The sequence below is a fragment of the Triturus cristatus genome, chromosome 8 (assembly GCF_964204655.1).
Source record: "Triturus cristatus chromosome 8, aTriCri1.1, whole genome shotgun sequence".
NCBI lineage: Eukaryota > Metazoa > Chordata > Amphibia > Caudata > Salamandridae > Triturus > Triturus cristatus.
Window position 1 is genome coordinate 1,254,785,298 of NC_140591.1, and position 25,936 is coordinate 1,254,811,233.

Genomic DNA, 25,936 nt, shown 5'->3' on the forward strand with positions numbered 1-25,936 from the left:
CATCGTTACACGCTTGCACTGGTCAGGAGTTGCCGTTTGAATGGCCTGCATATCTATTACATAAGTTCCGCAGGACACCCACCACGAAAGTTATGTCCAGATTTCTAGATCTGGGATTGATAGTGGCCAAGAGGCTGATTAGTAAAAAGTGGAAAGCATCTGAACCCCCTCATATACGCTTGCATGGGCCAAAGCGGAAAGTTTCGCTATTAAACGTGAGGAAACGCTGGGATCGCTTTCGCCATGTACTGGGATGCCATGTACACTGAGCTACAATATAATTTAGACACACCGCCTGTGGATCCATCCGACGCCCAAGCCGTAAATCACTAGTGCATGTACCGATTGAAGCAGCGTATACACCACGCCACTCTCTTCATGGCAAGCATATACTGGTTGACACAACACACGTATGCACATCTTGGAAATGGGGAGGCAGCTGGTAGCTGTGAATAGTATGGACCACATGTAACACTGTCTATGAAACTGTGGGGGGGGTTTACAGGTTATATGTTTTGTTGCACATGTTTTTGCATTTCCATTCCTTCCCCCTCTTCCTTCCTGCAGTTAATATATGCAATGTTACCCTTTCCCCACCCCCCTCTCCCCCTTTTTATTTACCTGTGAATCTTTTATTGACGCCTAACTGTACACAAGCATCAGTGGAAACAATGACTCTGCATGGCTACACGTGCACACACATGCGGAGGCAACCATGTACTAATCTTCATGCTTCAATGGACATTTAAGACTGTGAGATATGGATGGGCTATTATGTCCGTATGTCCCCTCTTCCCTTAAATTTCTCCTTCCCTTACCTAAGTATTGGAGATGTACAGGAAATGCACATATGGATTTTGTCCTCCCAGGTTTTTTATATTTCTTTGTGACATGCACTGCTATTGAATAAGCACCTGCATGAGGCGCGATCTGTAACAACTGAAACGCCCAACAGTGCATATATATTTCATTGTTATGTCGTGCTTATATGAAAACTCAATAAAAACAGATTTAAAAAAATGAAAGGGAAAGTACATGTATTAAACATTTATTACACCCACACTGCTAAATGCTATGTACTAATTTACAAATATATACATTAGGCATCAATTTGTGCGTAACTGCAATAATCAATAATAACCATATGTAATGCACTTATTAATCAATCAATCAGAGTACTTGTAAAGCGCGCTACTTACCCGTGAGGGTCTCAAGGCGCTGAGGGGGGGTGCTGCTACTGCTCGAAGAGCCAGGTCTTGAGGAGTCTTCTGAAGGCGAGTAGGTCTTGGGTCTGCCGTAGGTGGGTAGGGAGGGTGCTCCAGGTTTTGGCGGTGAGGTAGGAGAAGGATCTACCGCCAGAGGTTGTTTGTTGGATGCGGGGGACAGCGGCGAGGGCGAGGCTGGCGGAACGGAGCTGGCGGGTGGGGGTGTAGAAGCTGAGTCTGGTGTTCAGGTAGGCTGGTCCGGTATTGTGGAGTGCTTTGTGTGCGTGGGTGAGGAGCTTGAAGGTGATCCTCTTGTTGACGGGGAGCCAGTGTAGGTCTTTCAGGTGGGGCGTGATGTGGCTGCGTTGGGGGACATTGACGATTAGTCGGGCTGAGGCGTTTTGGATGCGTTGTGGTCGTCGTAGGTGTTTGGCTGGGATTCCTGCGTAGAGTGAGTTGCAGTAGTCCAGTCTGCTGCTGACGAGGGCCTGTGTCACCATTCTTCTTGTTTCGGTCGGGATCCACTTGTAGATCCTGCGGAACATGCAGAGGGTGTTGTAGCAGGAGGAGGAAATGCCGTTGATCTGCTTGGACATGGAGAGGGAGGAGTCGAGGATGAATCCTAGGTTGCATGCATGGTCGGTGGGTGTTGGTGCTGTTCCCATTTTGGTCGGCCACCAAGAGTCTTCTCAGGCTGAGGGGGTGGGTCTGAGGATGAGGACCTCCGTCTTGTCCAAGTTCAGCTCAAGGCGGCTGCTCCTCATCCAGTCGGCGATGGCCTTCATTCCTTCATGGAGGTTGGTTTTGGCGGTGTGTGAGTCCTTGGTGAGGGAGAGGATAAGCTGGGTGTCGTCGGCGTAGGAGATGATGTTGAGGTCGTGGTGGCGGGCCACTTGTGCGAGGGGGGCCATGTAGACGTTGAACATCGTCGGGCTGAGGGATGAGCCCTGGGGGACGCCGCAGATGTCGATGGCTTTGGATCGGAAGGGTGGGAGGCGGTCGCTCTGGGTTCTGCCGGAGAGGAAGGACGTGGTCCAGTCAAGGGCCTTCTCTTGGATTCCGGTTTCTAGGAGGCGTGTCTTTAGAGTGCGTTGGCAGACCGTGTCGAAGGCGGCTGACAGGTCTAGGAGGATGAGGGCTGATGTTTCGCCGTTGTCTAGTTGGCGCCTGATGTCATCTGTGGCGGCGATGAGGGCTGTCTCAGTGCTGTGGTTTCATCTGAATCCGGATTGGGACGGGTCCAAGACGTTGTTATCTTCCAGGTGGCGGGCCAATTGTATGTTAACGATTTTCTCTATGACCTTCGCCGGGAATGGGAGCAGGGAGATGGGCCGGAAGTTCTTGAGGTCTTTGGGGTCCGCCTTGGGCTTCTTGAGGGGGGCGTTGATTTCGGCGTGCTTCCAGCTTTCCGGGAATGTCGCTGTTTCGAAGGAGATGTTGATGACCTTCCATAGTTGGGGTGCGATGCCTGCGTCTGCTTTGTTGAAAATGTGGTGTAGGCATGGGTCTGACGGAGATCCTGAGTGGATGGAGTTCATGACCTTGCGTGTCTCGTCGTCATTGACGCTGGACCAGGAGGTCAGGCGGTTGGCGCTGGTGGTGTTCACAGGGGAGGTGGAGTCTGGTGTGTTTGGGGCGGTCGTGGTGTTGAAGCTGTCGTGGATGTCAGCAATCTTGCGGTGGAAGAAGATGGCGAGTGAGTCGCACAGTTCTTGTGAGGGCGGGATTTCGTTGGTGTTGGCGCTTGCTGTCATGTGTCTTGTTGTCCAGGCAGTCTTGGAAGGAGGATCTCTTGGCTAATCTGATGAGGTGGTGATGTCTGCGGGTGGCGTCCTTGTGGGCTGCGTGGTTGTCCGATGTGCGTTTGTGGAGCCATATCTTCTCCAGTTTCCGGCATGTGCGTTTGGAGGTCTGGAGCTCGTCGGTGAACCAGGTGGCTCTCTTGCTGGCGTGGCTGTTGGAGGGTTTCTTGAACGGGGCGAGGGTGTTGGCACAGTCGTCGATCCACTGTCTGAGGTTGCGGGCTGCGGCGTCTGGGTTGGTGGGGTCGGTGGCTGGGTTCTGGGTGAGGGTGGTGATCAGCTGGTCTTCGGTGACTTTACTGCAGCTGCGGCGAGCTAGCTGTTGGGTGCGGTGGTGCGCGGGTGGTTTGTTGAAGGTGAAATGGATGCAGCGGTGGTCGGTCCAGTGGAGTTCGGTGGTGTGGTCGAAGGCGACGTGGGTGCCTGTGGAGAAGACGGGATCCAGCGTGTGGCCGGCGGCATGGGTGCGTGCGTTGACGAGTTGTCTGAGGCCGAGGTTGGCGAGGTTGTCGATCAGGGTGGCGGAGTTGGCGTTGTTGTTGTTCTCGAGGTGGAAGTTCAGGTCCCCGAGGAGGATATAGTCCATGGAGGCGAGTGCATGGGAGCTGGCAAGGTCGGCGATGGAGTCACTGAACTGAACCCGGGGTCCGGGGAGTCTGTAGATGAGTGTTCCTCTGAGGGTGGTGTTGGTGTCGGTGTAGATCCGGAAGTGCAGGTGTTCAGCGGTGTTGAGGGTGTCATCTGCGTGGGTGGCGACCTTGAGGGTGGACTTGTGGACGATGGCTATTCCTCCTCTGATATTAATGTTAATAAAGCATAGTCCCCTTGATCAGTAATGGCTGTCTGCATTAATATGTAAATAAAGCTTTTAAAAATGAGCATAACATGTGCCTGCGTGTTCCTTTTATACTTTCGAGCCATAAAAATGCAATCAGAAAAACAACCTCCATAGAGCAGCACTGTCCAATCACACAAAATGGAAACATAGATCCTGCCCCTAAATAGCACTTCATTACATGTATATTTGATATACATCTTCAGGCCACACTAAATGCAACCGTAGAACAAGCTCCTAGAGAGCGCTGTAAGGCTAAGGTTTCAGCCATGGGATTGCTTCAAAAGAATTAAGTGCAAATCCCAGAGGGTCATGAATCTGGACACCACAAACATAGGGTCTGTTGTTGAGCATTACTTCTGGAAGGCTGCTCTAACTCCTAAACCCCTGCAACACTTTTGAAGGTCCATTGATGGTGCTCCTGTTGGCCTGGGGTGACCACAAGGCAAGCAAAATATGCAAATCAGGAAGCACTGCAGGGCATTATGTGGCACTCCAGCTAGGAGCAGTGCATATTTTATTAGCAGCTCTCCCGCTGTGCTGGAAGAGACGTGAATATTTCCTATTGTGTTTTTTTTGGGGGGGGTGCTGGTCCCACCCGGAAACCCCTGACTCCACATGGTTGGGTCCACGTGGGCAGCCCACTCCTTTCGTGGCCCCTGGCAGTTGGGGGGACGCAATTGCATTCCCACATCCTCTTTTGCTGTGGCTGCCGGGGATGGTGTATTGGCCCCCCTTTCCAGGATGAGGTCCATAGGCCAATAAAGCGTCTGGGGGGGCCCATGCACACCCTCGCCCTGAAGAAATAAGTATATGAATCTTGTGCCGACCCCGGGCCCTGGTTCACCTGGGGGTAATTTGCAGGACATGCGGCAGAGCACCACATGCTCAGTTTTTGTTAAAAGGTCAAAGCTTGCCAACCTTTAAACGGCCGTAACTCAGGGCCCATTAGGCTGATTCAGACTATACTAGGCTCATTTGACTCCTAGTTATGAGGTCTGGCCTCCAACATCAGTTTTAGCTAACCTTCTTACCTCCAAGCAGTGTAATCAGCAGTGAGTTGGTTCCACTGGCTCCCTGTGACAGCTTTTCTCCTGGTCTTTGTCTCTGGGTGCAGAAGTCCAGGGCTTTCCCCAACTGGTCCTCATAAGTTAAAAGGGGCCAACCTCAAAGGCCCTTGGAGAGACCCACTGGTCCTGGCATCAACTGGGAACAGAATACTTAGTCCTTGTGGGAGTCAGGGGGTTTTCCTTCCAGTTGTTCATGGCTGTCACAGGCTCAGGTTCCAGGAGCAAAAAGCACAAACAGCACCAACCAAGAGAGTCTCTCTATGTGCAAGAGTTTTTACAGAGCGGTGGAACGTTCTAGAAGCCAGGCATCTCCCCACCTCTTTCCCAACCCTCCTTCACAGCATGTTGGGAGAGTTCAAGCTGGTGTCATCCAGGAGTTACTGGTCACATCTGCTCCTGGGGTCTCAGCTCCACCCCTTGCTGACATCACTGCCACCAAAAGTTCAAGGAGGAGTCCCTTGCTGGGATGACTCCAGTTGTCTTCTTCCATTGTTCAGTGGGCCTGTGCTGTCATCAGTCGTGGTGCAGTGCTACCCCTTTTTGTGAACACTATATACAATTGTGCATGGAGAATGGCCCTCTCTTGAACTGAAGTAGGAATTCTCTAAATATTTCTAGGAGTACTACTGGGAACCTGTGAGTGTCAAAGGTGTCAAGGACTACTTGTAAACACCTTTGTGAAATTCTAAACTTCGAAAATGCTGAGTTTGGTATCCCACCCATCCCTCCTCAGGAGCTGAGGGAGTACTGTTAATTTCTCCTTTTGTGTGGGATGGCCTCTATTCCTGCGTTTAAGATAAATGTAATTAACTTGGCATAGCATGGTGGAAAAAGATCTGGGCTCTGATCTGGGCACATGTGTTCACTTGTAACCAGCCAATTGCTCCTTCACCTAGATGTGTCGCAGTGGCCTTATGTTAAAAGGCAGACACTGGCAGTAAACACGTGCAGTCCATTTGCCATGTGATTACCGTGGGTGAAACATATGTAGTGAGACTCACCCACAGCGAAGAGTTCAGAACCGCTGGATCCAAAAGCAAGAAATCTAGGTATGCTCAATGGGCAGTACCCAATTGTAAGAGGGACCAAAACAAAGAACAGGATGAAGGTGACCCACCCTGTCTTCAGGCCATGCCCCCACCCAAAAGAAAGAAAAGAGTCTTTCTGCCCCCAGGGGCAGAAAGGAGATTTACCTCAACTGTTTTTTCCCCTCTAATCTGCCCCCAGGGTGGTGTAAAGACCACTAGATACCAGGTGTTTTACATATGTGGAAAAAAGGCGTGTGACATCCCATCCTGGCATTAGGTCATACCCCCACCCTAAAAAGTATACACCAGTCTTTCTGCCCCCAATTCCAGAATCTGTAGGGATCCTCAAAGTTCCTACTACCTAAAGTTCCCACATTTATCCTGATTAAACACTGGTTTGACTGGGCCTTGTACTCTGGTTTGATTAATTCCTGTCATTGGCACTAGTACCATTTGTTTCACAAAATGTTTGGGAAGGCTGGGTGGGAGACTTTTTTGTGGGTCCCCGCAGTTTCTGGAACTTGTCTTCACAGATATGTGAAGAAAAAATTGTGTTTTTAGCTAAAGTTTGAAATTTACAAGGCCTTCTTGGTAAACGGACTTCATGGGGTCCAATTAAGGCATACCATCATGAGCTCCCCAAAAAGTCTACTTTTCTAGAATGCATGGGTTTGGTAGTTTTCCCTCGGAGTCTGGCAAGTGAGCCAGGAATCCAGGACCCAAAATCCTCAATTATCTACATTTCTGATCTGCATCATTTTTCACTCAGATTTTTTTATGTCTCCACACCGTCTTTTGGAGCATTTGGGGCCTCATGTAGGTAGCATACCAGTTACCACTTCTAAAATACCGAACGTTACCGAATCGGTATTTTAGAAGTGGTAACTCGTATGTAGGTAATGAGTCGGTATTTTTTACCGATTCGTTACAATTCGGTAATTACCGAATCGGTATTTACCGATTCGGTAATGAGGCATACCTTCCCATTGATGGGAAGGTATGCCTCATTACCGAATCGGTAAATACCGATTCGGTAATGGTGGAGAAAATGCAAGGGTGGCAGGGTGTCACATTGACACCCTGTTGCACCCCTGATTCGGCCATGTGTGCACATGTGGCACACATACATGCCCTAAGGGCATGTATGTATGCCACATTGCACACTGCTACGCGCTTCAAAATGCATACACACATACATTAATTATTTACCACCAACTATAAGTTGGTGGTAAATACCGACTCCTAAACACACCCACACACTCCCCCTACATATCATTTCTGGAATCGGAATTTACCGATTCGGTAAAATTACCGAATCGGTAAAATTACCACATCGGTAACGTTACCGATTCGGTAATTTTACCGATTCGGTAGTTTTACCGAATCGGTAAATTCCGATTCCAGAAATTGACCCCCTACATACCAATAGCCAAAATACCGGTCGGTAACGGTATAATTACCGAAAATCGGCCGTTACCGACCGGTATTTGGCTACCTACATGAGGCCCTTGGTGTCACAAGTGCTAGGCCTAGCCCCACAAGTGTGGTGATGTTTATATCATAAGAAGCCTGGGGAAGCTAAGTGGTAGGAATTTTGTGAATCCCTGCAGCTCCAAAATTTTCTCTCAGGCAAATGTCAGGACAACACATGTTTTTAGAGAAAGTTTAAGGCTTGCTATGACTTCTGCGGAAAAAACATCATGGGATCTACATGAGTCACACCTCCCATGACTCCCCTGGGTGTCTGGGAATTGGTAGGTTTCCCTTATAGGCAGCTGCACAGGTTCCCAAAGTCCACCACTTTCCACATCATAAAAAAAGCGTTGATTTTGTTGGATGAAAAGTGATGTTTCCAGGTAATCTTCTGGGGCGTTTTGTGTCACAGGCACTACTATCAGCCACAAAAGTTGAACACCTTTTGTATTGGGACGCATATGAGAACATAGCGTAGAAGATTTTTGCTGTACCCACTTGGACCTCGCTGCATTTTTGGCTTCCAAATGTAAACTAGTGTGCAAGAAAGCAGAGATTTTGCAAAATGCCATCTAAAGCAGATGATAATACAGGTAAGCCCAAATTCAAAGGAGTACAAATAACCATTGTTCCTAAACTTAGTATCTTCACATTTCCGACTCTTCACATCCATTTTTCATTAGTTCAAACCCATTTTACATTCTTTATTTTTACCATAAGAATTACTGTGTGGTTTGTAGACAATGAAAAATCAGTTTTGAGCTGCAGATCAGTTGTTGACTCTGGGTATTCCTTCTTTTTGGAGAACCTGCAAACCCTATATATCTCCATGATGAAAAGGGTCTGTGAAATGTAACAGTATACTGCTTTTGTGAATTGCCTATTGTGACAAAAAATTACAGCTCAATGCATTGTTACCAATGGCTACTTTTTCTGCTCATTCCATTATATTTTTATATCAACAATAAGGGCCTGATTATGAGTCTGGACTCATTGTAGAACAGCGGTGGTGGTCCAGCCACCGCTAAACTGGCCCTCTGACTACACCATTACAGGTCGGGCGATTCGACCTCCATTGCACTGGTGCAACCGCCAGGCGGTAGCATGGCAGTGTGAGGCAGCGATATGCTTGCTGCTCGATCCCACACCGCCAAACTCATAATCAGGCCAGTAGTGTCTTTGGAAAATCCATTAGGGATCAAGACAAATGACCCATTACTGAATCCAGATTTTTGCCTCGTTTTCAGAAATGTAAAGCGTTTTGGGATCACCTTGGATTTCACATTTGTTTCCACACAGTCTGCAAGTAGGTCGAAACCACAAAAAAGCTCTTGGAAAAAAGCAAAAACTGTGGTAAAAAACTGTTTTTTAATACAGATCTGCTGTGAAGATGGTGGTCCTAGCACAACAAACCTTTTGTTGATGCCATTTTCATGGAAAGTGTATACTTTCTTGCAAAGCAACCTTTCCCATTTTTCCCCCTTAAAAAAACAAAAGTATCTGCATTTTTACAATTATCTTGGTTCCCTTTGAAGGAATTCACAAACCCCATGTACCTTTAGAATCCCCAGGGCATATTTGGCATTTATACATTGTTAGACCTGATAGCCTAAGGGTGGTCTTTCCCCCAACTTTTTGCCTAATTCCTCTATTGTTCTGATTTCGTTTTTGATGGCTTTAGGACCACTGCTAACCTGTGCTAAAGTGCTTGTGCTCTCTCCCCTAAACATGGTAATATTAGCTAATCCCCAATTGGCATTTTTTATTTACTTATAAGTCCCTTGTGAAGTGCACTACAATGTGCCCATGGTCTGTAAATTAAATGCTACTAGTGGGCCTACAGAACTGATTGTGCCACCCACACGAGCAGTAAGTGCTATTTTACAGTTTATTCTTTAAAAAATCATATCTCAAGTTCTAATTATTGGATTTTTGTCATTTTGGTCTTGTTTTATTTATTAAATTCAGTTATAATATTCTAACCTGGTGTGGAATCTTTATGGGTGCTGTTTTCACTGTTTTACTGTTTGAAATGTTGAACAAACAATTTACACATAGCCCTTAAATTAAGCCTGACTGCTCTGTGCCAAGCTACCAGAGGGCGAAAGCAGGTTAATTTAGGGTTTGCCTGCCTCTTACCCTGACCAGTATTGAGAATTGTGGTTGTTGCTTGAGTAGGGTTTATACCCCAGTCAACCTACAACCCACTTTCTAACTTACTTTTTGTGGGGAAAGAAAGGTTAAGAAGGTTGAAGCGCAAACTACCCAAACTCTAAAAAAAAGGGATTATTTAGCACCCGAGGGGGGGCGCTTCGTGTACAGAGTCTGAGAATCAGGAGGCATGATGGGGGTTTAAGGCTCAGCTAGCAAGGGGCTGGTAACTCTGAGTGTCTGATAGAGGTTGGAAATAGGCTGTGACTGAGTCACTGTAATTGAACCAATCAGACAATGTCAGTCTTGCTTCTCCGGCAATACTACATACTGTGCCCAGCTCCATTGAGCTTTGGGGATTGTGCATCCCATATTGGAGATAGCATGCTTCGTTTAATGTATGTAGTCATTCATACAGGCACTTATGAAAAAAAAATACCTATTAACCCAAATTGAGGATTTTCTCTACGGTTATTGAAAAGTGAAATTAAATGAATGTAATTTATATGTTTGAGGACACCAATGTTTGAGGAGACCAATGGTTTTCTGCATTCACGTGTAGCAGGTAAAGCTCTTTTTCCTCTTTATTTTAATTAATGCGATATAACACAACTGTATTTAAATCACAGCTGCTCACTCCTCTATTCACATTTTATGATGCACATTTTTTTTCTGGGATTAGTGGAATACATTCAGTGAACAGATTTTAAAAACCGTTCGCAGCTGTGCTGTGTAAAAAGAAGAGAAAATGGGACAGTAATTGAAATCTCACTCAGCAGAAAAAAAACTGATTGTCTATTTTCCTTATGTAGATGTGTCGGGAAGCAGCTTATTACGGATGTGATGTGTGCAGCCGTACCTCTGCAGGCAGGACCTTCACCGCTACCCTCCGTTGCACGTGGGATATGTATCTGCTGTTTCCAAACCATCAATGCAAACACACTTGTTTTCTTTGACATTCCTCTCCCTAATTGAATACAATCCAAAGCAATGTATATGATGTCACTGACAAGGAAATGTGTGGATATTCGACCAACAGGGGGAAACCAAAATGTAAATGTGGTATTCAGTATACACGCTAGATGTCATTTGCTCACAGATAGAAGTTCTGTGTATAAACGTCAGGGGTGTCCAGCAGAGGCTCAAGAGACATGGGGGCATATGTACACGCCCCTATCGCCACGGGAACGTCACTTTGTGTGACGTTCCTGTGGCGATAGGGGCCTTGCCTTATGTACAAGGCAGTGTTAAGCCACTTAACGTGGCTTAATGCTGCCTTGTACATAAGGCACCCTTTCACGCTAACTTAGCGTGAAAGGGGCGTGCAGTGGGTGTTGTGGTGGGTTTTCCACGGCAACACCCATGCTGCCCCCTATGTACAAGGATTGCCTACATAGGAGGCAGCGCCAACATTAAGACTAGGAAAATCCTGGTCCTAAATTGGTGAAACGAGGAGAAATGAATAATTTCTCCTCATTTTTGCTTTTTCCATGTGGCATGGAAAAAGCAAAATGCCATGGTTTGTTTATGTACAGGAAGGTATCTCTCTTCCTGTACATGAACAAACCTTTTAAAAAATGCAATTTTGTAACTTTCATGCGTGCTGCACGAAGCAGCACACATTAAAGTTAAAAAATAGCATTTTAGATTGTTTATGTGCTGGAAGGGACACCTTCCTACACATAACCAATCCTCCCCTGCGCACAGACACCCTTGCAGTCTGGTGCAAGGGTGCCTGCGTTGGCGCTAAGTTGTTAAACTTGGCACCATCGCAGGGGGAGACGCAAGGCTGCACCACGTTCTTGTAAATATAGTGCAGCCTTGCGTTTCCGAAGTGGCAGAGCGTGTTGTTAAGCCAAGGAGGCTAACGACACGCTCCGCCACTTCATTGAACATATCCCCCATGGACTCTTGTCAGATTTTCCGGCTTTGCTGGCTATATAAATGAGTCACGCTCAGACTCATAGCACCTGCATTTATTTTCTGTGGCTATCTAGAATATACCTTTTTCCATTTAGAGCCTGATTAAAAGTGAGTTGGTTAATTCCGATCTGTGAGTAAACCCCTGTTTATGCATGGGTCATAATTACCAGTTAACAGGTATTTAATGTATCAGATAATTATCGGATGTGTTAAATACATCAGGCTTAAAGTTTCGGCCAGTCAAGTGTACAATATTTACCGGAACATGCGGATTTTGGTGCGTTGAACGCTAAAATGTGCATGTTACTTCCCACAAACTCATATTAGGTGCATTTATTGCACCCGATAAATAGCGCACCCGGTGGTTTTGTTATTTACCATGTGGGATAAATAGCACCTACATTCGTCATCAGGCCCTTAAGGTACTACATCAAACAATCAAAAGGTGATGGGAGCAATCCTTGCACTTAGTCTAACCATTGGCAATTTCTCAGGGAAGCATTTACACCCACTGTTGAACATCAACGCATATATATCAACTATATTATGCCTACAGACAGATAACAATACTTAAAGACACCCATATACACAGATCACCAGACATGCGGGCACCCATGCACACACCTGACTTACCGGAATCCAAAAGTGCAAACAACAGGGGTATACCCAATTGACCCTTTATAAACCTGGGTAAGTTACGTAATATCATACAAAGCAAAATGGTCTAAAGGAATTAATACTCAGAGAAAATTTTTGAGTAGAGCACGTTTAATTACTCTCTCTTAGGTAATTACTCTAAAAAGATTCTATCAAAATATTTTTCAAACTACATAGAAAATGACATCTGCTCATGAAGAAGAACATGTATACACAAAGAAAATGTACATACACAATGACATGACATAAATCAAAACATACAGTAAGACATCAATACTAACCCTAAAACCAACTGTTTTCTACTAGTGTCCTCCTTACAATTTCTGAGAGGGCCACTAGGAGGTAGTCTAGATAATACACTGAGGTCTCTTAACTAGTATAGACCATCCTAGTGTACCATTAAACAAAATCAACACAATATTATATTTCCGCGACTCCTCCTTTTGAAGTGTCTACGCAATCGCGTTTCGGCCTTACTCCTTCTTCGGCCTCCTCAGGACAGGGTTAACACATAACTGCTGACATACTAAAAAAAGATGATAAAATGGCATTACTCCGACCATCCATAGCGCAAGAGTAAGGTGGTAGGGGGTGGTGACTGCCCAAAAATACATCTTGTTGCACCGGAATCCAAGCAACAGGCTTCTGGACATGCTGTCACCCATGCACTAAGACCAACATATATACTGGTACAAATACAGCTACAAATACACATTTACAAACTCAACAAGCCTCACGCACAGAGATACATACGCATACAGTCCCCACCCCCAACACATACACAGTTAGAAAGCAAACAGACACACACAAATAGACGTGGATGGAAGGACAGATTAAGGGGCATATCAGCAAGGCGAGGCGATAGAATTATCGCCGCTTTTGCGGCCGTTTTCGGCCGAAAAGCGGCGATAATTTTATCGCCTAATTAGCAAGCTCACGATAACGCGTGAAAACTTGCGTTAGCGTAGGAATTCCTAACGCCCAGCTTTGCATCTCTAATGAGATGCAAAGTGGACGTTCCTGACCTGACATGACAGGAGAAATGTCGCTAAGCGACATTTCTCCTATCATCAAGCCCCACGCTATGAAGCATAGTGGCAGGAAAAGTAGCGATAACCCCTGTTATCGCTACTTTCCTTACGCCTGCTTCAGGACTGACTTAGCCATGATATCCTATGGAAGGCGGATATCATGGCAAAGTTTGTGAGTCCCTATCATCAAGCTAACGCCACATTGCGTGAGATTATCGCTGGGTTTCCAGCGATAATCTCACGTTAGGCAGTTAGCATGAGGATTTTTATTGCTTTTGAGATAAGCGTTGCTAAGAGCACGCTATCTCAGCGATAAAAATCCACGCTAGCCGGCGATAATTATCCTAGCGCTAAGTGCGCTTAGCGATAATTATCGCCGGATGTTGCTGATATGCCCCTAAGTTACTTGCAAAGGCAACGTTCTGTGCACCTTTGTACACTATACACAATTGTGCATGGAGAGCAGCAATTTCTTGAACTGAAGTAGGAATTCTCTAAAGTTTTGCAGCAGTACTACTGGGTACCTGTAACTGTCGCACGTATCATGGACTACTCTTAAAAATTATTGGGAAATTTCTAAACTTCGAAAATCTGTTGGTAAAACTGAGGATACAGGGGGGGGCGTGGCTAGGCGCCCGACGAGGATGGCGGCGCCGAGTTAGGAGCTCCGCCCGCATCGGAGTGTGCAGGCGGTTTGCGCTCCTTCCAGGAGTTTCAAAAGGAGGATCCCGTCGTGGGATGCTGTCAGGCATGCCCTGAGTGCCTTTTCGCCATCGAGGCGGCTTTGCAGGAGTCTGGCTGCTCATTTTTATCTCGGTCGCGGCTCGGATTCGGCCGCCGCCGCCATTTTGTTTTCGCCGTGCTCGAACTCTCCTCAGCAGCGCGTTTCATCGCGCAATGGCCCCCAGCTGTCATGGTGACATTATAATGCTTCTAGCACCCCCAGCGGCATAATTGTTATACACCAGCTCATACAGGTGACTTTTTATTTATTATAATGACTCTTTTATGACCCTAATGGACTTCCTTTATTTACCTCATATCAGGCAGCCATTTTAGGTCCCCAATTCGTTTCTCCTGGCTAATATTACTGCATTTTACAGACGTGTCGATGGTTGACTGTTCTGGCAAAGTCTGCAAGCGCAACTACATTAAAAATTCCAAGCTTTTTACGGAATTAGCCCATTTAGAAGCCTCTCAGTCTCTCCCTTTTGGTGAAGTGTCGTCGAACATGGAATCCTCCTCACAATCTTCAACGAAGACGACGCCGAAGAGATTGAAAAAAGATCCGCCTTCGCCTCCCAAGTCCTCCTCGGTCATTTCGATGGAATTAATCCTTGAAGAGATACGGGCCTTGCGCCTGTTTATGGAAGAAACCAACGCAAAGTTGCAAGTCCTTACTGACAACTGGGCCTCAATGGATGAAAGAGTGTCATTGGTAGAGCGTGATGTCTCGTCTCTTCAGGATTCTGCGGCCAAGGTCACCCACATGCATACGCAGATTTTGTATCTCCAGAAGCAGGTGGAGGACTTGGAAAATCGCAACAGGCGCAATAATCTCCGCCTTTACGGCCTGGTGGAGGGCTGTGAGGGGAACGATCCTGTCAATTTCTTCAAGTCTTTTCTCCCCAAGATTTTACACTTGCCCGAGGATACTTCTCTAAACATCCAACGCGCCCACAGACTTGGTCGAGCTAACTCCTCTTCAGCCTCATCAGTAAAGCCCAGAGGGGTAATAATGTATTTTTTGGAATACACAGATCTGCTGAAAGTCCTCTCAGCTGCCAGAGCTTCTCCTCGTCTTGCATGGTCGGGCTCCACTTTGTTCTTTGCGCAGGATTATGCCAGAGCCACTGCGAATCGTCGTAAGGCCTTCTTGGACATGAGACCGGACCTCCGCTCCATTGGTGCCAGATACGGTCTCTTCCATCCTTGTTTGTTCAAAGTCACCTACAACAATAAGACTACGACCTATGAGGAGCCTGCGCGCCTTCGAAGCTTCCTGAATTCCTGCGGCCATGCTGACATGGAGCTTTCTGGATCTTCTTCTTCTCTCCCAACATGACTTATTGCCGAAGTTGTATTATGATGTCCTCGCTCTTATGTTCGCTGGTTTTTCTCATTTAATGGATCTTATAATTTGCATGTTTCTCTTGTTGGGTCTTACTTTTCATTGAAATGTTTGTTATTCATGTTGTGGTTCCTTTTTATATTCCAATCATCACCTGTCCCATGACTTTGTCTCCTGTTGTTGTCTAACCTTATTACCATTCCTCCTTCACAGATCAATGTTCTGCGTTCCGCCTGTTCCTCCGGTTGGACGTCTCACTGACCCCGAGTGCCTGCCTTCTCCAGTTGGCCCTACCTCCCTTCCCCGTCTTCACGTCCGTCCTTGCTTGTCTCTGTTCCTGATTGTATCCTCCCTAAGTTACCCCTTGTAAGTATTCTCCATTCTCCTTCTGTCGAGCTGGTTCTTGTTTTGTTTCTTTTGACTATGCTTATTCCTCGTTTACCTTCAGATTCATTGGCTAACTTTGACACTGTTGCCTTTCATTCTTTCCTCCTTGCTATTGCTCACATTGTCGATTTTCTATTCTTGAGCCTTTATCTCAGCATGTCTTTATTGGTTTCTCTTCTTTCTTTTTGTCTCTTCTCCTTTTCATGGGTTTTTCTTTCATTGGTTCTGGTTTTCATCTTTTTTTAAATTAAGCAACTGTTATGTCATTGAATATATTGTCATGGAATGTGAAGGGTATCAACTCTCCAATTAAACGTCAACGGATTTTATCACATCTAGCCAAATTGAATGTTGATATTGCATTTATCCAGGAAACACATTTAACTGATGTAGAATCTGCTAAGCTTAAACGTGGATGGGTGGGTGAACTATTCTATTCACAGGGTGACGGCAAACAAAATGGTGTGGCAATCCTATGTCGCAAGTCTCTCCCCTTTCAGATCCTTACTCACGAATCGGATACCTCTGGTCGATGGGTTTATGCCAAGCTGTCACTCAGAGGTGTTCCAATTTCTCTGCTCAATGTATACGGCCCAACAACGGGTGAACCTTCTTTTTGGACTGATTTCTCTCCACTTTTAACAAAATTTGTGGACCATAATTTTATTTTGGCAGGGGATTGTAATCAACCTCTAGACCCCTTTGTCGATAGGGCGTCCACGACCCCCCACATTCCTAATAGACCTCACAAGTTGTTTAACCTTGCTATTTCACAGCATAAGTTAGTAGACTCCTGGCGCCTTTGTAATCCAAAGTTACGGGAGTACACTTTTTACTCTCCCTGTCACCATTCCCAGTCACGACTTGATTACATCTTTGTCTCACACAGCCTCGCTCAATCACTTCTACACTCTGAGATAGGCCCAATACTACTTTCCGATCATGCCCCTGTTCTTACTAGTGTTGACATACTTCCTAAAATTGATGCCCCCAGAAGATGGTGATTTAATAACTCCCTCCTCGCCGATCCCAAGTTTACAACCTCTTTTACCTCCTTTTTTGACGAATATTTTTTGATTAATACAGACGATGCCCTCCCTGATCACATTATATGGGATGCTTTTAAAGCAGCTGCACGTGACTTTATTATTCGTTATGTGGCAGATAAACGCAAGACTGCGCGTAGCTTCACCAAACAGCTCCTTTCTGACATCTAGAAATTGGAACATGCCTACTTTACATCTCACTCTGCCGACAGCTTGAATGCCCTTGTTGCTGCCAAAATGAAATTCAATGAGAAGTCCACGGAGGACGCCTCTCTGTACTTGCTGAAATCTTCTGCTAAATTCTATGGGGGAAGGAATAAAGCAGGGAAGCTCCTAGCTAATTATTTGAAGATCAAACATAATAAGTTAAATATTGAATCTGTTTATGACCCTGATGACACCTTGAAACACACGGATGCAGATATTCTCGCTGAATTCTCAAGCTTTTATAAGTCTTTATATACATCTGAAACTCAATCCTCTCCCAGCTCCCTTGCTAATTTTTTCTCCACCATTCACACACCACCTAATTTTCCCCCTGATCTTTCCTCCTTAGAGTCTGACGTCACACAAAAGGAATTGTTCACTGCACTGCAACATCTCAAACCCAATAAAGCTCCTGGCCCTGACGGTTTTACTGTCGAATTTTACCTCCATTTCTCTAAGTTATTGATTCCACGGCTTCATTCCCTTCTTCACACTTTTGTTGATCGCGGCGCCTCTTCGGGGACCTTTTCGGATGCCCACATTTGCCTAATACCTAAGCCTGGGAAAGATGTAAAATATTGCAAAAACTACAGGCCCATATCCTTAGTCAATATTGACTACAAACTCTTCGCAAAAGCGCTAGCGATCCGATTAGATCACCTTCTCCCCGATCTTCTAGGCGAAGAACAATCTGGGTTTGTCAAGGGCCGACATATTACAGACAACACCAGACTTTTATTCAATATCCTGTCAAAGTCCTCCCGTTGTCAACACTCACTGGCAGCGATTGCCCTTGACGCTGAAAAGGCGTTCGATCGGGTCGAATGGCGCTATCTCTTTCACACCCTTACCTGGTTTGGTTTTGGCCCTAGATTTATTTCCTTAGTTTCCCTGTTATATTCTCACCCCAGAGCTGCTGTCTTTGCGAATGGTCAAATCTCCTCTTATTTTGATTTAGGTCGAGGCGTTCGCCAGGGTTGCCCTTTGTCCCCCTTTCTTTTCAACCTTGCTTTAGGGCCGTTCCTGTCCAAATTGCGTCAAAACCCTGCTATTCGTGGTTTTCAGATTGCAGATTCTCACATTAAACTTGCTGCTTATGCGGATGATATTTTACTTTTTCTCTCTAACCCTGCAGAATCTATTCCGGCTTTTCTGAACGAAGTTCGAAATTACTCCTCTATTTCTGGGTATAAACTTAACCATGACAAATGTGAGATCCATCCCCTAACCAAATTTACTTTCAAACAGGACTTCAGCGACTCTCAGTTCACTTGGTGTCCTTCCCATATCAAATACCTGGGTTTATATATCACCCCCTCTGTTTCGGACACTGTCTCTTTATGTATGTCCAAATGCGCACAAAAGATTGCTGACCTCACTGTAAGGTGGCATCCCTTATACCTGTCCTGGTGGGGTCGTCTTGACACTATTAAAATGATGCTCTCCCCTATCATCCTTTATACACTTTCTAATATTCCTGTACCCATCCCACTGAAATTCTTTAAAAAGGTCAACTCAACGTTATCTTCATTTTTATGGAATTCTAAAAAAACCAGAATGTCTCTTGCCAGACTGATCCGTCCCGCCTCTGAGGGTGGTGTCAATTTCCCTGACTTCCCTGCTTATCAGAAGGCCTTTTTGTTACGCCAAGTTTCCCTCTGGTTGCAAGATCCCGCTTCTCCTTGTCCTCTATGGACTAAGGTTGAACGCGCTCTCCTTTCTCCGTTTTCTTTCGCAGAATATCTTGCTTTTTCCCGCAAACCCTCATTGCTCCCTACTTCTATTCATAAATACACCCTTAAGCTTCTACTGTCTGCTACACCCGGTCCCCCTACAACTGTCACTGATTTCCTTTCTTCTACCATTTGGCATAATACATTTCTCTTAATTGGTTGCAAGCCCTTTTATTGGAAATCTTGGAGAAGCCGAGGATTGATTTGGATCTCACAGCTCTTCTCTGGTTCTACCTTCCTCTCTTTTCCTGATCTTCGTTCTTCCTTTGATTTGCCTTTATCCTTTCTCTCTAAGTATCTTCTACTCAAGACTGCGGTTTTGGAGGTTTATAAGCGGCTCTCGGTTTCTCCTCCCTCTCCTGCTTCGTCCACCCCCATTTCTCAACTTCACTCTATCTTGCGTACTACTCCCAAAGCATCCTCTATTTATAAGCACCTTCATACACACGAGCTCCCCAGACCTAAATCCAAGGTTGAATCTCAGTGGGAATTGGATCTTGGAATAACCTGGCCGGTATCTTTATGGGATAAAATTTGGACAAAAATCCGTAAAACTTCTAGAGCAGCTTCCTTGACACAATCCTTATTTTTTATTTATAACAGACTACTTTACACTCCTTCCACACTACACAAGCGATTCCCCAGTACCTCAGACAATTGCTGGTCGTGTGGCTCTCCTAATGCTACATTACCTCATATGCTATTTCTTTGTAAACATGTGCATGATTTTTGGCTACAGGTATGGGCTCAAGTCAATGTTATCTTCCACACTTGAATTCCCTTTTCTCTCACTCAACTTTTCTTGGGTAGTTTATCCCCTAGTTGGGACAATGTAGATATGCATGTTCGTATTGTTGATTTGCTATTTGCCATTGCTTTTCAGCAGATCACGGTTAATTGGAAAAATGCGACCAATATTTCCTTCAAAGCGTGGTGGTACAATGTCTGTCACAATCATAGACTTGACAATGCTTTTGTTTCTTCTGTTCACTCAGCAACCAAACGTGCAGACTTATGGCACCCCATTACGTTATATTTAGATAATTGTGTTGCTCATTCCTCTCGTCCATCGCCTGCTCAACAAGAAGTTCCTAAACCCCCATGATGCCCTTCTAGTGTCCATAACTTTTCAACTATACTGTTTTGTCTTTACTCTTTTTTTGTACTTAGATGTTTAGTCATGATTAATGCAATCTCTTTGCTTCTTTTATCTTGCCCATGAATATTATTATTTTGTTGTAGTCTCTCTTTCACAAATTTTAATTTGTTGTAAACCCTCTCTGACATGTTGTATTCTGCATTCCCCTTCCTTCCCCTCCCTCCCCTCTCCCCTCCATACCTGATATTCTGTATTGCATTCTCATTTTCCTTTGCTTAATAAAATTCTTTTAAACTTAAAAAACTGCGGATACAGGTTTCCAAATGTTTTTGCCATTGAGACCCAGTATTTCTGTATTTTACCTGAATGAGTTTGATTTCAAATGGAAAACAAACATCATTTTTTCGTTGCAAGGGACATGGACGTGTGACATTTTAAAGGTGTGAGTAGAGGAAGTTTTATCTGTTGCCATGTGTCTTACCATCAATTAACCGAGTGAAATCAATTTGCCACTTTTACACGTGGGATTGCGTGTGCATGAAAGAACTTGTTCTGTTTCAGATTTCACACTGACTTTCCTTTGAAGAGTGTGAATTTCGACGTCATTATTTATGAATACATCCTAGGAAAGATCTCCTCACAGCGGCATGTCGATGCTATGCCAGCTCAGTTCAGTAATCGCTCATTGAATGAATGTTACATGCAAGGCACGAGTTTGAATCCTGTCAAGGTCCCCAGAGTCCTGCTTACTTTCAAGGTCAAACATACAATACCATCTGAAATTTTACATGTTTTTGGCATGTGTAGATTTTCCTCCCAGGGCAATATATAATTTCCCACCACCTTTAGGGTTGTGTAGTCTTCTGGCCTTGTACTATGCTTACCCTTTCTATTCTTATATTCTGCAGTTGGGTTACTTCCTAACATTGATCATCTAGCATTTTACAGGAGGCAAACCATCTATGCTTATCAATAAGGCCCTCTTAAGAGTGGTCTGAAAATATGTCTCAGCCAGATAATTCGAGTTAAGGGGCCCATCAACATTCTTTGTTCCTTACATGGAGAGCTCAGCTTCTCAGAGGAGTCGTAATCTCAGTGTGAAATTACAAAGGAAATCATAGGGTAATGCGTATGGAAATGCCAATGCTCACATGGTATGCCCAAACCATGTAATTCCTATTCTTTCCCCAACCTCCTGGATTACTGGGATCTCCAATAACTAATTCCGGAGTGGAGAAATAACAGGCCCCTTGTAATGAGTGCTGTAGACTAAAGTGATAACACTGAGGGCCTGATTATGTAGCCGCTGTGGCTGTGTGAGTCCCGCTGCACCGGCGGTCTGACTGTCTAGTACAACTTGGGTGGTCGGACTACCACTGCACCGCTGCAACTGCCATGGATCAGGGATCCCTGGGGGTGGTGCGGTGGTCTTGAGGCTACAATATGCTTGGTGGGACAACCACGGTCCCGCCAAGCATATTACGAGTTTCTTCTCCGCCGCGGTTTTCATGGCGGTTTCTAATCCATGAAAATCATGGCAGACAGAAAACTAAGGGGGCCCTACAGGATCCCCTGTTGCCACAGGGACAAAGGGTGCATGCAGGGGGCACATGTTGTGCCACCCAGTGTGCATGCACCCCAGTCCATGCTGTGCAGGTACTGCCTTTGAAGTTCCCATTGCGGTGCCTATTTCTTAGGCCCCACTGGGGGACTGCCAAAGAACCACCTGCCAAGGACTGTAGAAGTTGTAATCTGGCGGGCAGTGTGCACACATGTTTGACTGTGTCAGAGTGGGTCGGCAACGTGCCGGTCCCACTCCCACCCCGCCAATCTTGTAATCGGGTCCTTTGTGTTCTATCAGTTCCCAAACCTGAATTGCGTCAAAGGACGTGCCTTGAAATATTACCTATATATCGATATTTGGGACTCCCATAGACGATTTGTTTCAATGCAAATCACGTTTTGTGGTTAAAAAAGAGGGAGTCAATTTACACTGTTCAATGTTTGACTTTCTTTAAGGAAAAGTAGAGTGGATTATCCGTTCTTCCCGAAAATTGCGTAAAACTCAGCTACAATTTTACCTACAGCATCCTACAGTGCTTTTCACTGGTGGTGTGAGGGAAGACTACCTTGATGATATTGACGGAGCTCTGTTGCAGCAATATTTTGGTCTAGGAAAATCTGTTGCACTTCCGGATTTTTGCAGGGAGCTTGAAAGAAATTCATCTAAGGCCATTACACTCAGTTAGTCATCCTGCTTTGGTATCACAAGAAAAATACATGTGCGGTACCCTCCTGGACAAGATGCATAACGATTTGGTAAAAACACAATCTCGCCATACATAGAATCATGAATCTCCAGTTTTGCCTTCGAGTTTTACTTTCACCCAGCTACTATTACTGATAGAAAGCTATTCAGGAACGGCTTAACGTAGAGGTGATAGATGACTTGGAAGTCTTAATCTGCTAACAAAAGAGGTACTATAAATATAATGATGCACATTGAGATGGCACAAAGATTGTTTGTTTGGATTAGGACAACTTCAACTACAGTTACATGAAGAAAAAAAAATAATGATAAATACATGCATACATAGATCTGCCAAGGTAATTCCTGCTGCACAGGACATTCAGAAATGTGGCCTTACCAGTAGAATCATTTCTGGTTCATTTATCACTTCCAGAGATTTTGCTAGAGGTAAGTGCTGACAGCTGTTTCTAAACAAATTTAGCCCCATAAGCACAAACGTCGGAGTTGCTGTTGCAGCTTACTGGTCATTGAAGATGTCACCTATGAACGTTTAGGTGACTGACCTTATGGACAGTACTTTCTGAATTTCAGTACCACTGTCACACATCGGTCTATGTCTTAGCCGTTCAATTGAGAATACACTTTGTATCAGCACAGAGTAATTTTATTTTATTTGCACATATGAAATCCATTTAGATCATGTTTTAGACCACACATTTTATGATCTTATAAGAAAAAAATTTGCCCCAGAGTCATATTTTTACTTCCAACTTATTCACACCCAGAAAGCCATTGAGGCGACGAGAAGTTTAGCTCAATGACAGCAAGGCGCTTATTTATAGGAAAACTGGGAAATATAAAATAATATGAATTGAATCACAAGTGTTCTACCTGCCACATACTCATTTATAATGACTATACATGTAAAACACATACTCTTTCCTTACTAGAACAACATGTGTGGAAAAAACAACTAGGAGTTTAAGAAGACTTAGGGGATATAAGTCAACATCAGAAGTTTATCATCCAAAACAGGATTCACGGATAAAACTATTAAAAGAAAGTTGAAATCAATTAGGCAAATTGTTTAGAGGTCAATGGGAAATGCAACTCTTAATGAGATGTAGAGCTCAGCAGAAGTCAACTCAAAAATGCGTAGTGTCTGATAGACCAAGGGTCTAGGGCCAGATAGAGTTTTTACTTTTGGAATCAGTTTGGAGCAAAAAATAGCACAGATGGGGTGTGGCTTGGATGCATTTGAGATGTGCTACCATTACTTCGGGCCACTAAAGTATACAAAAAAGAGATGGATGGAATGCTTGAATTAATCCCAGCCACTTATACGTAATTACTCTGGCCGCATCCCAATCCATTGGTATTTGCACCCCATGCAAACTCAGTTTAAACCCAGCCATAGGCAAATCTGTCTTGACCCTGCTCCAATGGGAACAGCCCAGCCCCAAATGACAGCCCAGGTACTGCCTGAACTGGAACACAAGTAACCCACAAACAGTTTTGCCCTATCAAAATATGTTTTAACTGGAATGACAAGCGGCTACTGTCAGGTTTTGTAAAGTTCATATTGGCTGTACAAAAGAAACTTTTAGAAACATTAGCTGCCTTGGCCATCTGATATGTACAGGATCCCTTTACTCAACCAGCAACAGCGAATAAGCCAGGCAGCGTGAGCTGTCTTTGTCTTAACTTTGATTTATCTTATAAAGAACAATATATTTAGTGGGCCTGATTCATAAAGGTAAATTACATTTTTGGAGCAAGTTGCCACTTTTGAGTAAGATTTCTACATTTCGGCATTCACAAATTCCGAGTGAAAGTTATTACTAAAAAATGAAAAAACAGAAGTAAGTACAGTACTAAACATGGCCAGCCAATGGTACTGCGGCACTCTCACATTGAAATAAATGGAGGTATGGACTTAAAATAAAACCCAATAGGAAATAATGTTAAATTATTTTTTTTTAAATAGTTAAATGTTACATATATTTTAATATGAAATATTTTAATAACCTATTTTAAGGTATACAAATCTGAAATAAGTTGTTATTAAATACAATCAAATTAATTTGAAATAATTTCATAAATGACTTTTAATAATTATTAATGCACATAAAAATATGTTTTCTTTAGTTGGGAATTCATTTTTTAATTCAAACTTCAAAAAATATTTTTATTTCAATTTAATTTATTTCCATTAATTAAAGATTTAATTGCCAATTTATTTAGATATTGCGATAGCATTTAAAAAATTTTTTTCTACATTTTACTTAAATGTTCAAAACACATTTTCATTAACATTGTAAAGAGAAATATTTGTTATAATTTTAGGGTTGGATAGTAATTTTTTCTTCCTATAATTTACCATGCAGAAATCTCCGCCAAAACTACAGAGTCTCCATGTGGTAAATTATAGGGAAAATATCAAAAATGTAATAAACTTTAAAATAAAAATTCAAAATGTTTTTAAGCAAAATATGAATGTAACTTCATTTTATATATGTACTCAAAATGTAGAACAAAATAAAAAATCCCTTCACGCCGATCGCAATGTGTATATTTTCTATTGCGACATGTGATGCGGGCTGCAGCACATGATGCCTCAATAGAAGAAAAAAACACATTTTAAACATCCATGCACTATGTGGCAGGGACCATGCATGGCCAGCCACGTGGTGCAGGGATGTTTAGGGGAGCACTTTAGGTGCGCCCCAGGCAGGCAGTGGAGGACCAGGGGAAAGGGGGCCCTGCTAGGCCCACAAACTCACTTTCTGCCTGCCTTTTCATGCTGGGTTAACCACCATGAATGGGCAGGTGGAAAGGATCTTTGTAATCCCTATGGCAGTGCCTGAGCAGGCACCACCCTCATTGTAGGGATTACTGACTCTCCAACACACCGATGCGCTCCCTGAGCATTAACGGAAGCGTGGCGGACGGTCCCTCCACCAAATTCCTCTGCCCGCCACATCGTAATGCAGTAGGCGGACCGCAGGGGCCGTTGTCAGTGGGTCTGCCACTGACGAGCAGTCAGTGTCGGACTCCCGACATCGTAATCAGTGCTGAGTTTAGGTACAGTGGTTATTTGTACACCTGTGAATTTGAGGTTACTCAACTATCATATGATGATTTGGAGACTATTTTGCAAAATGTTTAGTTTCTTGCAATCTGGCTTACGTTTGGAAGTCACAAACACAGAGAAATCCAATTGGTAATATTCTGTGTGCCTACCAAACCCATGCATTTCTGAAAACTAAACACCTGGGGGTAGCTTGACTTGTGTAGCTCTCACCAGATTCTCTTTTCCAGCAGGCCTTGCAAACATCACACTTTGGTGAATAAAATACACATTTTATTCAAGGTGATCCACAAATTACCAACCACCCAGCATTCCTCCAAATAAAAATTGTATTTTAATGGTGTAGCTGGACCTTGCACCCGTTACAGAAAAGGGCCCAAAACACAACATGGACACTTCAAATGTTTCAATTGAAAACCATCCCCTTTTTTACAATTTGGGTATCTGTATATTTTTGGCCCTAGTTCAGCATGCACCTGGGGAAATCTAACAAATCCAGAAAACTAGACACCCGAGGGAGTCCAGCGTGATGTGCCATACATGGATCCCACAACTTTTCTTTCCCATAACACACTACAGACTTGGGGAGATGTTGTGACCTAAGGGCAAGGGCGGTCACCCTCAAATCTGGGGAACCTGGTTAGATGCTGGGGAACGACGCTCAACACCCTGTGATTCTGGGCAAATCACTTAATCTCCCCATGCCTACCAAAAATGCACATGTCCTGGCGTAACGCAACTGGTGCTCGTGTAAAGCGCTCTGATACCTGATGCCTTTGGGTCAAGTTCACCTAATATATAACTCTGAAAAAAAAAATTGCCTAAAAACACAAATGCTTCTCACATTTCAGTGAGGGAATGTTCTGGTATCTGCAG